Raw genomic sequence first — 13,876 nt, 5'->3', positions numbered from 1 at the left:
GGGCAAATTAGAGCTTTGTCCTAAGACGCATGTCCTCAGGTACAGCCCTCTCCTGTCTCATCTCATAAATATCTACATAAACCCCCAGATCCTCACAGAGTAGAATACAGGCTAGACGACGTGGCTGCCATCACTAGATGTGGCATAAAGAAAAATGCCATCATTGTGAGTTGAATAATCTCTCTAGTATATTCCAATGAAAAGACCATTTTGTTCACGACAGTTCTAAGAATTCCATAGGCTGCCTCTTTAGAGAGCTGTTTTCAACTTTAAAGCAACTGTGAGTTCACTTTTGCAGGATCATCCTGGAGAAAGGGTCTTGTTTATAATACTTTGCTCCAAATTTTTGCCCTTGCAGGAAAAGGAACAGCATGTGTCATGAAAGTCAAAGCGAAGTTGGCATTTCTAACACCCATGATATTGAAGACATTGCTGTGTAGGTCACCTGTGTACCCCTTTCCAGGGTAAACTGTACTCTCCAATTAAGTAGATGTGACCTCACACTGCACGTCTCTTGTCCTGAAATAGTGAGCCAATGGCCTCTTTTGCATTGCTTAGGCAGTAAAATGCTGAGGGTTCATTTTTCCTTTTTCTTTTTTCTAAGTTGGGTAGGCTACTGTTGATACATAGACTTTCCTTGGGAAAATCCACTGAACAACCCTTTTTCCCCATCCCCTCACCTTCTCACGTCTGTCACCAGGTTTACCCTTTGGTGTGTTGCAGAACCAGTCAGATCAGCAACTAGTCCATTTAGAAAACAAAAGAGTAAACAAAACAAAACTATAATACTCAATGGAGTGGTTTCTCTCTCTTCTTCCATTCATGGTCAGCTTCAAAGAGAGGAGAAGGCCCATTACTCACATGTTTTCACAGTTATGTGGGTGTGTGCTAGGTGGTCATTATGCAATTCATTGAAACAATCTGGAGTATTTGTTTTGAGAGGTGCATTATGCCTGGGCGATAAGACTGGACTTCAAGACTTCAACATAAAGCACGTAGACCACCATATATCTAAACAGAGTTCTAGAGCCAACAATGGGCAAAAGGTAGCATTTGAAATGACAGCAGTTGAAACAAATTCCAGAAATATTGACAGATACCAAAGAAGCTCAACAAATCCTAAGAAGATTCGTGTGTTTAAAATAGGCAGATAAAGTATTTGTCACCTGAAACCACTGTTTAGATTATCTGCAAGTCTGTTTCCATTGCACCTTTTCTCTTGATTTTCAGATACATCGTCCTGCCTCTTAAACATGTTCATGTTTATGATTTTTTAAGGTAAAAAGAACCACGAAAACTGGAAATGATGCTATATTCCCCCAGGGAATGTTTAACCTGTTGGTAGAGAATGAGCAACTGATCACTACAACCAGGGGTCTGCATGTTCTTTCTTGAGCTGTAGTCTCCATAAGGCTCTGTTCACCTTTGAGTTATCTCTGTTTGTAGAATATGGCATCCTTGGGCTTTTGACCTAGGTCTGGAAAACAGAGAGGTTCACTACTACCCTCTAGAGTTTTAATTTTAGTTATTTAGTTTCCTACTCAAATTCTTCAGCAGAGACTAGTCATAGGTTGAGTCTTTCAGGTTGGACTTTATTTTTAAAACACTGTGGGACCATAAGAGATTTCTTGCTGTTTTTTGCAGCTTTTGATCTAGCTACCCATACTCCCATGCCACCCCAAATTCAGCAAATGCCCGCAGGAGGATCCGGCTGTGTGTTTGGGGGCTGTACTATATTCTAATCTGTTTTATCAACCTGTGTATTAAAACAAAAACACTATTTTCCTTTCCTTTAGTAGACACCCTCAGCTTTTGCCAAGTCTGATTATTGGCCCACATCCAGAATGGAAAAATACCTTCAAGGGAGAAAATCTCCTGTGAATTTCAACACATCAAAAATCCAAGTTCACTTCTCCGTGAATTTTAATTCATTTAGTTCTCATTAATTTTGCCCTCTCTCATGTCTTTTAAAATAGGGTATATATAAGTCATCTATTTTTATTAGCGGTTGCAAACTTTGTTGACTTGATGTGATCTACTGCATTCTACCCAGGAAGAATAACTGAAAAAAAACCACAGTTACATCATGTTAAAATGGCAGCAGAGCAAGAATACTAAACCTGGAAAGAGATGGATAAACGCCTTGGGGTCTAAGGTGGGGCACATCCAGGTGATAAGTAAATGAACAGCCAGCTCCCTGATAGGCCATAAAAGGTCAACTGGCAGAGTGGTAAAACAGGAAAAAAGCTAGACACAGGAATGAGAAATTTTAGAAAACAATATATGTAAAGAATTAAGTAGGAAAACAACGTAGGAAAAATTAACAACAGATACTAGATTCAAAAAAATCGGTTTGGTTTCAAACATCTTTGTACAGTGGCAAAAGCTGGAATAAGAAAGGCATGACCTTATGTCTAAAGGAGTTGAACTATTGGCAGGTGACTTAAGTAAGGTGCAGGTGTTGGAACAGGTGTTACAAGCACAATTCATGTTTCCAGTCCTGTTGCACAGATCAGAGTGAATTCAGAAATATAACCTGGCTTAATCTTGTAGTTTTTGAGCTCCTTAGCTGAAATTATGCAAAGCCAAATTCTCTTGTCCAAAGGTACAATTATTCTCAGAGCCCGAGACAGAGAGGAAAAACATGGACCTGTACCCGAGGTCTTCCTTTTCTCCCAAATTCTGCCTTGATGTGGTTTCCTACAACTTACCCTTGATCAGTCCTCTTTGACCCTTGTCTGTCACTTGTCTTATTACTTACTTGTGTGTTTTAAAGTGCTACAACTTAGAAAGAAGCCGAATTTAAATCGCATTTCCCTTGGTCAAAAACCTTCTCTGGCAAAGAGAAAAGACTGTAAAGATCAAAATAAATGGAAATCAATACAAAGAAGACATTGAAATTCTGGCTCATTTGCCTCTGTCACCTGCATAGGGCAGGCAGCCTGGTATCAAAGAGAAAGTAAAATTTGTTGGTAAAAGTACAATAAAATTTATAAAGTCAGGGGTCTTCATTGGAGTTGAGTGGTCCTGACTGTGGCAGTTTGGCCTTTCTCGATGCTTCTCTCTGCTGGCCATAATGTGATCTGCAGGAGATCGCACTAAATGTAGGCTTAATTTACAAGCCTCTGTCCTTCTGCACCCTGCAGGAATGGGGAATGAGGAGGGAATCTCCTTGGCTTTCTCACTGATGCAAACAAATCAGAGCTTCAGAACCATCGAGAGAGAGACAGGCAGAGCTCCAAGAAAATAACATGGCGGTTTTTTGGAAAGTGTGGATAGAACCAAATGAGTGAAAACCAAGAGTAACTGAACATGCTTCCAGAGTAAATGAGGGAGATGATGGAGCTGCCAAGAAGTTCTAGCATGTTAGGCGGTGGGAGGAAACTAGTTGCCATAAGGCAGGACTTTTGAGGCATCAGGATTCCCAAATGTTTCCTGGCTTGTAGCTGGGAAATGTTTGCAATGCTAACTCTTTGAAGGTACAACTTAGTAGCCAGAGGTGCCACGTTTTCACCATTTCTAGTGCCAAATGGTGGTTTTTTTCTTAAGTAAAAATCTGGACCAATGGACTCCGGTCCTCCAGGTAAACTGTCCTGTGAAACCAGCAGTCCTACACTGAACTTAGAAGGAGGATGGCGACTTCGGTAGCTTCACAATCAACAGGCCAACCTATCCTCACTACCTTCATCAAAGCTATTGATTCAAGATCGCAAACTGGATGCCCACCAGCCACATGCTAGCAAAGATGTTTCGTGTGTGATGCACCTTCCGTTTTAGTCAGCTCATGCTACTGTAACATAATACCATCGACAGGTCTTATACAACAAATGTTTACTTCTCTCAGTTCTGGAGGCCGAGGTGTCTGAGATCAGGATGCCAACACAGTAGAGTTCTGGTGACAACCCTCTTTCTGGCTTGCAGAGGCTGCTTTCTTGCTGTGTCCTCACCTGGGGGAGAGAGAAAGCTTTGGTTTCTCTTTCTCTTTTTATAGAGACACTAATGGCACCATGAGGACTCTACCCTTATGACGTCATCTCAACCTAATTACCACCCAAAGGTCTGGTTGCATCCTATCATCATATTCGGGGTTGGGGCTTCAACATATGAATTTTGGGGGAATGCAAACATTCAGTTTATCACACCTGGCCTTTGCATTGCTGTGAACTTGTTATAAATATTTAAAAACCGTTTACCTTTGAACAACATGGTGGATGGGGGCCCGACATCCCATGCAGTCAAAAATCTGTATATAAGTTTGACTCCCAAACAAATTAACTACTAATAGCCTACTATGGACCAGAAGCTTTATCAATAGCATAACTAACTGATTTACATTTTTATATTATATGTATAATATACTATATTCTCACAATGAAGTAAGCTAGAGAAAAGATCATGTTATTAAGACAATTATAAGAAAAACAAAAGATGTTTGCTATTCGTTAAGTGGAAGTGAATCATCAGAAAATTATTCATCCCCATCATCTTCACATGGAGAAGGCTGAGGAGGAGGAGGGAGAGGAGGAAGAGGAGGGGTTGGTCTTGCTGTCTCAGGGATGGCTGAGATGCAGAAAGTCTGCTTGTAAGTGAACCTGGATCCACCCAGTTCAAACCTGTGCTGTTCAAGGGTCAACTGTGCTAGAATATTTCACATGAAGCCCAGATTTCCTGCTTTTCTAAGGACTTAGAAGTTGTGAAAATATTGGGCCCACATTTTGCATGACAGTAATGAGATGTAGGTTGCCTACTTTATTTATTTTATTTTATTTATTTATTTTGAGAGAGAGTTTCGCTCTTATTGCCCAGGCTGTAGTGCAGTGGCACGATCTTGGCTCATTGCAACCTCCACCTCCCAGGTTCAAGCAATTCTCCTGCCTCAGCTTCCCGAGTAGCTGGGTTTACAGGCATGTGCCACCATGCCCGGCTAATTTTGTATTTTTAGTAGAGACAGAGTTTCTCCATGTTGGTCAGGCTGGTCTTGAACTCCCGACCTCAAGTGATTTTCCCGCCTTGGCCTCCCAAAGTGCTGGGATTATAGGCATGAGCCACTGCGCCCAGGCGGTTTTTCTACTTTAAAAGGAGCATGTGCTGCACCCCGTTTTCTTCTCATATCCAACATACTTCTGTTCCATTCATTCTTATTCCTGACTGAATCTAGTTAGAAATTAAGTTTACAAACCAGGTACACAATAATTTTCAAAGTCGATATGTCTCACAGAGGCTGTCGAGATAGTTTTATAAAAAAATCTCTGGAGGCAAATACATTTTCTGTAGGACCACAGATCACCATCACCAATCAAGGAATTACTCTCATTCTAGTCTTTGGTTAGTTTAGTTTAGTTTGGATTTCTTATTTGACTTTCTCTGTAGCTCATTTCACTCAATATTCAAAAAGAATGGCTACAGATCAGTATCCCTTACCTATAAAACCAGGACATAAATCACAACTCATAAGGTTTTATATATAATTCTATGAGGTAATGCACATAAAAGTTTTCAAATTGTCACTGTAATTCTATTAGTATTTAATAGTGCTATTTGTTGTGTCAAGGTTTTTTTTTCTTTTTTCTTTTTTTAGCTATCCTAAAACTCTGTGGATTAAAACAACCATTTATTTAATTCACAATTATTTAGGTTGATTGGATAGTTTTTCTGGTCTGAGATAGCTGAGTTGATCTTTCCTGGTCTCTCCCTGGTATTTCTATAATCAGCTGTCAGGTCACATCATGGCTGGCGTGGTGGCTAGGTGATCTAGGATGGCCTCACTCACATGTCAGCCTATTATCAGGCAGCTAGGCAGAGCCACAAGATGACTGGGGAATATGTCTGTCATCATTCAGGAGACTGGCCCAAACTGCTTTACATACAGTTTGAGGTTTTCAAAAACAGCAAGTGAGTGCAAGCATCTCTATGAAAGACATCAAATCTTTGATAGCATACGTTTGCTATTTTCCCATTGACCAAAGGACATCAAGAAGCAGACTATATGAATAGAGAAACTCATTGCACCTTGGATGGGAGAAGCTTAAGAGGCACTTTGCAAAAGATCAAATGTATAGGCATGAAGAGAATTTGTGGTCATTTTTGCAATCTATCAAACTGGTTATTATTTTGTAGTTATTTATATTATTGTTAAATATCAATAATTAAATATAAATAAAGTAAGAGTGTCAACATCTGGCCATTTAACTTCCCTATGCCATATCCCCACTTGTTTTCCATTAACACAGAAATAAAGCTAAAACTATTTATATAGCAGTCTCCCCTTATCCTCAGGATATATGTTTCAAGACCTCAGTGGATGCCTGAAACTTCATATAATAGCAAAGCCTCTAAGTGTATTGTTTTCTTCTATACATGCATGCCTATGATAGAACTTAACTTATAAATTAGGCACAGAAAGAGATTAACAACAATAACATAATAATATAGACCAATTATAACGGTATGCCAGCATCACTACCCTTGTGCTTTGGGACCATTAATAAGTATAGAAATGTTGCTTGGCTGGGCGCAGTAGTTCATACCTGTAATCCCAGCACTCTGGGAGGCTGAGGCAGGTGGATCACCTGAGGTGGGGAGTTCAAGACCTGTCTGGCCAACATGGTGAAACCCCATCTCTACTAAAAATACAAAAATAGCTGGGCATGGTGGCAGGAGCCTGTAATCTCAGTTACTCCAGAGTCTGAGGCAGGAGAATCACTTGAATCTGGAAGTCAGCGGTTGCCGTGAGCCTGCAGTGAGCCAACATCACACCATTGTACTCCAGCCTGGGAAACAGTGAAATTCCATGTCAAAAAAAAAAAAAAGTTACTTGGACACAAGCGCTATGATACCATGACTGGATCTCATAACCAAGAAATCTACTAAGTGACAGGTAGCGCATACAGCGCAAAGATGCTGGTCAAAAAGATGATTCACGTCCCATGTGAGATGGAGCAGAACAGCCTGAGATTTCATCACTTTATTCAGAAAAGCATGCAATTTAAAACTTATCAATTGTTTATTTCTGAATTTTCTATTTAATCTTTTTGGCCACAGTTGAACACAGGAAACTGAAATCACAGAAAGCAAAACTGCAGATAAAGGGGGGATCCTGTACTCACATCCAGAGCCTTCTGGGCTGTGACTATATGAACCTCTCTTGCCTCACCTCCTCTTTACCATGTAGACATGGATTACACTCATTCAGAACTGCTTAGCATTCATATATATATATATATATATATATACACACACACATATATATACACACACACACATATACACACACATATATACAATTTTATAAGTTTTATAAAATTGTATAATACATATATATAATTGTATATATGTGTGTATATATATAAGCGTGTACATATATATACTGCTTGCCACCTTATATACTATACTATTTTATATATATACACACACATGCACTATCTGTATATACTGCTTGCCACTTTATATACTTTTCCAATTGTACATATTTTATGTATTACCTGCTTTCCAAAGTCCAGCTAAGAAACTTCCATTCAGATCTCAAATTTCTTCTTACATTTCATGTTCTCTATAAAAGCTTTCCTGACTCCTATTTCTCTTCCACGGAGTAAGTTTCTCCGTGCTCCATAACACCTCTATTACACTTCACCGAATATGCCTGCCTAGCTGTACACACCACCCACAAATCTGTGTGCAGCTGTGGTGGGCCTATGTCCCTTCTGTCTTCGAGACAGCACTTTGCAAAGCATCTAGAATCTAGTAGGTTCTCAAGAAAGTGCTTGGGGAATGAAGGTACAAATACTAGAGTGATATACAAATTACATAGCCTAAATGTCATCTAGAGACAGGGTTAAAGACACCATCAATACGGATCCTAGAGTGTGTGAGGATATCCAGGCCATATTTGTGTACCTAGATATCCTTAACTTCAGATAACCCACTTTTTGTCATTCTGAATGTGTTTCATCACAGAGAAAACCTTCTCTCCTTTCACTCTCAGTGTGAATAAATGCTCTGTCAAAAGTGGGCCATTCCCTGCTATGAATTGATAGGATAGGGTCAAGCATTTTCCAGATCTTGAAACTAAGTTTTGTGCAAAAGTGCATAAATGCTGTTAGTAACGTATCTGGAGAATAGGGCATAGGCAGTGTACGCCAGGGGACAGACTGCTTTGTGAGAACGATTTATGATCTGTCAGGTGGGAACTTTTATGGTGCTGTGCGAAGAGACAAAGAAATTTTAGGAGCTGCTAAAAGCAACACAAAATATGCTTTCAAGCTTAATGAGGAGAGGCGATAGAGTCGGGTTGGCATGTAAGGCTGGCTCCATGTGTTAGAGAAAAGCTGAAATGTTCTTAGTGTTATATATTTTGATTCTGCTAAATTTGTTTTGGGCAGAATGGATATTTATGTCCCTGCTCAACAAGCAGCGATTTCAATGTCTATCAATATAATAAGCATTTTATTTGAAAATTGTGGCCCATGAACAATTTCTGTGTGAGTATGTCATAATTTTTTTTCATGCAAAAGCCTTATTTTCTAGGAAAAGTGATAAATCCATTCCTCATTGTCTTGACTAAAGAAAGTAGCCTTATACAGGCTGAATAATTTTTACTTAGCTGATTAGAAAACATTCCCACAGGCATCATCTTAAATGAGTCAGAGTATTCATATTGATAATATTTCCAAACTTCTAAATCTACAGTCTCTTGATCTAACTACTGACCAATAAAGTTTCTAGAATGAAATAAACTTCAGATTCATAGTGATAGTAGCCAAGATGAACTCAACAGTCCTCAAACGTAGAAGAGCCCTATTAGAAAATTTAGATAGAAACCAACCCTATTAAGTATGAGGAAACAGGCGTCAAAGTAGTTGAAGTGATGGCTCAAGATTCGAATAGCTCAAACATACGTCAAACATAAGGAATACACTCTTTTCACAGTCTATAACTGTCTTTTGGTGTCTTATTTTAATTGTTCACAAAACTGCATTTGCAGTTATTCTAATCAGGCTCCACAGAATATTCTTAACTACCCTATAAACTACTGGAAGAAAGGACTGCTTCAGTAGAATTCACTTTCAATATCATTGCAATGCAAAAGGCCCCCAAATCCATCACACCATAAAATTGATACCACAATACCATAAGTGTGCAGAATAATGCCTCTTGATTTATTCAGGAAGCAATGGAAAGGGAAGTATCAATAACATCATATATATATATATATTTTCTTTTTCTGACAAAAAGGAATAAGCAAGATGAAAAACATGGTTAATGTTTTCCAGATTTGATGCTATATATATTTTCCTCCAAATATAAATATAAAAAAATATATCTATCTGTTCATATATCCATCCAAAAAAGTGCATACCTGTATATTTAAATTGTCCTAAAGTAATTCATGTCAATATTAGGAAAGTGCTTAAAACTTTAGGGGAAGATGACCTGATATTAAACACTTGCTGGATGAAATCTTAAACCAAGAATCCTGGTTGTCCCTTGACTGTCAACAGTGTTATTTTACCTGCTGATGACTATCCAAATGGTCCAGATGGAAATGCTCTCAACTCCTTTGATTAATGGGTGGCAAACTTCAGTCTGAATTAGAATCAGTTGTAGAACATATATATATATATAATATATATAATATAAAATATATAAAAAAAATATATAAAAGATATAACATTATAAAATATATTCTTTCTATATATACACACATATACACATCTATGCATATATATGTATATATATACACACACGTATATATATATGTGTGTCTCTGGAGATGGTGACGGAGATATATCTCAATCTCCAGAGATTATGATTCAGTAGATCGGAGGGGAGGTGAGGATTATAAAAATCTAGTCTAATTTTCATATTATTACAGCAATACTAAAAGTTGATCTGCAAGTATTTTGAGGATAATTACTCTATACTTTAAATTATTTTTGCTAACTTGGGAAGGCACATTGCATATTGGGTTGTGATCAGACTTTTTTCTGAGACCTGATAAAGTGTCATCTGTTTGAACAAGTAAGGAAACAATGTCTGTACAGAGACATCAGGTGCAGCCAGTATACAGTAACGGGGTAAAGGAAAAATCTTAGATGCTGAACTGCCTGAATTTGAGTCCTAACATCAGTACAAATTAGGTATGCATCCTTGGGAAAATTAGTCTCCTTCTACCCCATGTTTCTCCTAGGCACGCTAGAGCTAATAATCTTAGTTGCCTTACAAGATTGTTTTGCTGATTAAATGAATTGAAACAGAGAAAAAGATAAAAGGGAGAGAGAATGTGCACATAGAAAAGTGTCTGTAGAAAAGCAAACTATTTGTATAAAGTCATATTAATGTACATGCAGAAACTGACAAAAAAGAGTGACAAATACAGGCAGAAGTATTATAATAGTGTAGTTGATTTGGGTGTTTGAGGGAAAAGGATTGATTTAAGAAGGAAGGGAATAAGAAGCCTTCAGAAAACCATAGTAGGCTTTCAATGACCTGAGAAGGTAATAGAATATAGCAGTGAGAGTCTCTGAGCAAAGTCATCAAAAATTAATTTTATGCAAATTGAGTATCGTGATTCTTTTCTGTTTTCTCTTTGGACATCCATTGGTAGACACCTGCTTTTTAGGGAGTATATTCATGGAGGGCACTTCTTGAATATCTGGCCATTATTTTCTTGTGGACCTTGTCTTGTGGAGAGTTGAAGTAATTGAGAGATGGAGCAATATGTGTTTGTATTTTTTATAGACTGTGATACTGATTCTGATATCCACCTCTGGTCATATCACACAGTAGGAGAAAGAGATTATGAGCCCAGACTCAACAAAACCAATATAGATGTGTTTCTCCTAGCTGAGGAGAATTCTTTTTCTATAATAACATAGGGATATACTTTGAAAAATGCATTGGCGGATGCAAAAGGATTTGCACTTAAAAAGGAGAAAATATATTGTTTTAAACACATTTCACCAAAATAATACATATTATAAAGTAAAAATTTAAAAAATGTGCTGCAGTAGTAAAAATAAAGTAACTCATTGCTTAGTACTCTAAGAGATTATAATTGATAACATTTTGAGTGTGTCGGGCATTTTCGGAAAAAAAAAAACTCACTATATATCCATCTATGAGAATGATACTGGATATTTGATTTGTATCTCATTTGGTTTGCAAAACATGGTATCATGACCAGGTTCCTCTGTCTTTAAAATTAGTTGCAAATCTAATTTGTATTGATGTGCTGTAATGGATATGGAAGTCTTCTGCTTTTGAGAAGTAGATTGTCATTCTTCTCCATTATAAATAATGATTTGTATATAAAATTGTTTTCTAGAGAGACTGTTGCAATTTGCAAATCAAGTACAGTGCAAGAGAACATTCATTTTCCTGCACCCTTGTTAACACTGAGTATGAATGATTTTTTTAGATTTTAAAATTAGCTAGTGAGTTCAATAAAAGGATTCATTTTTACAATTTATTTTTCTGAATTTATCATTTACCAGTAAAGTAAACTTAGTTTTAGCCAGTTGAGGATGTAGAATTTGGAAATGAAAATTTCGTGCCAACTGTATGATCTGCCTTCCGTTCTTGACTTCTCTCCCTGCTGGTTGGGCTTAAAAATGAGCCTGTCACCATCTGTCTGTGTCTGCCCCATTTCTGTTCCTCAGAGTCATGCATGGGTGCAATCATGCAGATACCCCTTGATTCCACACATAATCAAGAGGAAAATTTAAAACCCCAGGAAAAAAGCTTTTCACAGAACAAGAATTGCATCCTCGATCTTTACATGCTAGAAACAGCCTTCAATTTTCTCCATGGAGATCTGTTTTATGTGTTATTTTGGTTTGCTTCTAACCCTGTTTTCCACTGCAAAAAGGCAATTTCTATTACTGGACTCTTAATTCGATGTGCAGTTAAATGCTACATCACAGCTGAGTTTCAATATTTCACAGTGGATGGGGAAATTATTAACAAAGTTTGTGTTTCCCTCCACATATAATAACCACTAACCATGGGAGTTAGGGGTTTCAGTGGTCTGACTCTGTACTTCCCTAACAGCATATTTTCTACCTTTTTCATCAAGATTTCACCCAAATATAGTATTTTTTAGAAAACCCTCTGGTTTGCCTATTTGACAGAATGTCAGTCTCAGTCATTTAACTCACGTGCTTCAAACCTCTGACACCCCTGGACAGAGGAAGGCCAAAAAAAATCTCAAGGACAACAGTCAGTCCCTGGTTTCCTCTTCTTACAAAGCTTCACATTTCACCCTATAGCTGCCTAGTACTATTATCTGTGTTCTCTGTGTCAGCTAATTCCTACCCCCCAAAAAATCATTTAGAAGAGCCAGTAAAATCCAACTTATACTTGAAATTTGACTTGAAGATGGTAGTGGAAGGAATTCAGCTTCTGAAAGCTATCAGAGTTCCTTCCTGGTCAAGGAGGTTCATTTTGTAAGTTCCCAAATATGGGTGGGTACCAAGGGACCTTAAACATCATCATATAGGCCGGGCACAGTGGCTCACACCTGTCATCCCAGCAGTTTGCAAGGCTGAGGCAGGCGGATTGCGTGAGGTCAGGAGTTTGAGACCAGCCTGGCCAACATGGTGAAATAGTGTCTCTACTAAAAATACAAAAGTTAGCTGGCCATGGTGGTGGGTGCCTGGAGTCCCAGCTACTCAGGAAGCTGAGGCAGGAGAATCGCTTGAACCTGGGAGGTGGAGGATGCAGTGAGCCGAGGTTGCACCACTACATTCTGATGATGCAATTCAGTGAAAGTAAGTGTCAGTGGAGGGCTAGGACCAGAGTGTGAACCCCCGAATGTGAGCCTCAAATGAACTGGATGGATGGACAAGCTAGTGTCGTTCCTATAGGAAGCCATCTGGTTGTTTTTGTTGTGGGTTTTGTTCTGTTCTTTTCAGCATTTTCTCAATGACTTCTCCACAGGGGTCTCTATACCCCAAAACTATACTGTAAATTTACATATATCAAGTAAATTCCTCAAGGGCATTTTGCAGTCTGACAGATCTGAATTGTAAGCCAGGTTCACCAATTACTGTGTGATATCAGCAAACTTACTTGATTGTTTTCATCGTAGTTTTCCCATGTGTTAAAAAAAGAAAAACATATCCTAAGGTGGTTGTGGGGATGACATATGTGCATATATGTACAAATGCCTGCAACACTACTTAGAGCATTGTAAACATGAAGATATGGTAGCTATTTTAAAATATATTTCTTGTGAACCACCATGGCATTAAAATTGGGTTGGCCACAGGTTCAGCATTTTAAAATTATTTTTGGGTTTGAATTGAGCTGGGGTGGAGCATTTTAACATATCTTATTGATTTGTTTATCTTTTCAAATACTCCAGCCTTCAATTTAGAGAATTTGTTTGAAATATATTATAAAAATAGATGATAGGAGAAAGGAAAGCAAGCCATATTATTTTGGTACACAGTAGGCACTAAATAAGTACTTGTTGAGTGGATGAACATATGTGTACACTCCAAACCACTCAACTCAGTGGAGGAAATTATGTATTTCAATACTACGCCTCAAGTGTGGTACAGAGGGAGAAAGTAGTGATAGAGGTTTCAAGTTACTGTAATTGTGCTAGAAGTTTTACACAGCTAAATGCAAAACATCTAATAAACTATACATCTGCTTTACTGAAAAATTAATATCCCAAAAAGAGAGCCTTAAACAAAGTTCTATTTCTGTTTGACAAAAAAGAAGTGGTATATGTATTGAAAGCCAAGGTATCTCAGAAAATAAGACCATAATTTGACCATGATGCCCAAAATTTGTGATAGGCGAAGAAACAGGACATGGACTTGAGATATTTAGATGTTGAAAATTCAGAGAAAAAGTATGCAAGATTTCT

The sequence above is a fragment of the Trachypithecus francoisi genome, unplaced genomic scaffold (assembly GCF_009764315.1).
Source record: "Trachypithecus francoisi isolate TF-2019V2 unplaced genomic scaffold, Tfra_2.0 Lachesis_group17, whole genome shotgun sequence".
Classification (NCBI taxonomy): Eukaryota; Metazoa; Chordata; class Mammalia; order Primates; family Cercopithecidae; genus Trachypithecus; species Trachypithecus francoisi.
Note: the sequence above shows the minus strand (reverse complement) of the source record.